The sequence below is a fragment of the Notothenia coriiceps genome, unplaced genomic scaffold (genome assembly GCF_000735185.1).
Source record: "Notothenia coriiceps isolate Sejong01 unplaced genomic scaffold, NC01 NC01_scaffold00024668, whole genome shotgun sequence".
Taxonomy (NCBI): Eukaryota; Metazoa; Chordata; class Actinopteri; order Perciformes; family Nototheniidae; genus Notothenia; species Notothenia coriiceps.
In genome coordinates, this window is record NW_011357369.1 from 2996162 (window position 1) to 2997769 (window position 1608).

The following is a 1608-nucleotide window of genomic DNA, read 5'->3' on the forward strand; positions in this document are numbered from 1 at the left end:
AGTTCAGTCTCAGTTGAATCGTTACCAATAAAGCAGATATTTGAATGGAGATGTCAATCATTGTATACTAACGTTTGTGATCTGCTGCAGCCCTGCAGGCGAAACACACAGCTTGTATTAACTAGAGCAGGGGTGTCAAACTCAAGGCCCGGGGGCCAAATCCGGCCCGCGACTTCATTAAATGCGGCCCCTCAAGAGCTCGGAAAGAATATAATATGTTTATTATACGGTTACATGTCGATTTACAGAAGCACGTTGCCCATAAACTACATGTCCCACAATGCATCTCAAATTTGACCTTTTTCTCAGAATTTGACTTTCTTTCTTCAAAATGTTCCTTTTTTTTTTTAATTGTCACTTCTTTGTTTTGATTTTGACTTTTTTCTCCAGAACTTGGCTTTTCTTTTTAAATCATTTTGTGACATTCTCACTTAAGAGACTTGCAATGATTTGCCCTAGACTTCTGCTTTCAGACGTAGTTAATTGTGAAGTTATCACCCTATCAGTTAATAATCCAATGCAGAGGCAATAATGTAATACAACACATTATTTATATATGTATTTTTATATAGTCTTAAAGTTACAACCAACCCTTTGAGTGCAACCATAATGCTGATGTGGCCCGTGATGAAATTGATTTTGACTCCCCTACTCTAGACTGTATATCGTAAAGTTACAAGGTTCAGCTTTCCGTGATAATGTGAATCCCTTCTTTTTAAACCATAATTTAGGACACTGTGACCATTGAACCTTAGTAACATAGGATTATAGGAAAATAAAGTGGACCACAGATTGGATTTAAAAGTAAACTGATGCTGAAAGTACATTATGAACTTTCTTGCTGAGAATAAGATGAGATAATCCATACAGCTGCCGTTGTTTGAATAGAAAGAAAGCTGACTGAGACCAGGGGAGAGAGCCAGGCTTCGTGCAATAGTTATTGGAAAAAGTATAACTATTTTCTTCTGACCTGTTCAAAAAGTTTAAATTGTCAAGTTGCGTGTGACTATTTCTTGATTTGGGAGTCATTACTTCCTGAAGTTTTGTCCTAACGTTAAGCTTTCCAGTTCGTCAAGACCGTCGAATGTTTTCAGAGACACAAAGACCTGATAATCTCAAGACATATCAACCATCAACGGTAGCTTTCTGTTTGGTTGTCATCCCTGGTGTGAACAATCTAATCTAAGAAGCCCTTTATTTATTCACTGGTGGTTCTGATGTCTCCGTAGCATTTAAACATGACTTTTCGTACAATGAATAATTCAAAATATAATCATTTCTGCTGCCAAACTAGTTTGTCTGAAGTTTAACCACCAGCATTTCTGTCTTCACGTAGTTCTGGCTCCTCATATATACAGATTTTGCCACAACAAATGTAATAAATATATAAATATATATCAATACAATCAAGCATTCGCAGTGGGATGTATCATATTTGATTTTGTATATTATAAATATACATTGCAATGAGGATAACAGGTGTTTCGGCTGATAAAGCTCTCATGGCAAAGTGAGTTTCCTGCATCTTCTGAGTTCATCTTGCAGTTCGAATGCCGAAGAAATCAAAACTTTTCATGCTCTTTTTTCAGAAAGGCTTATTGTTCGTGG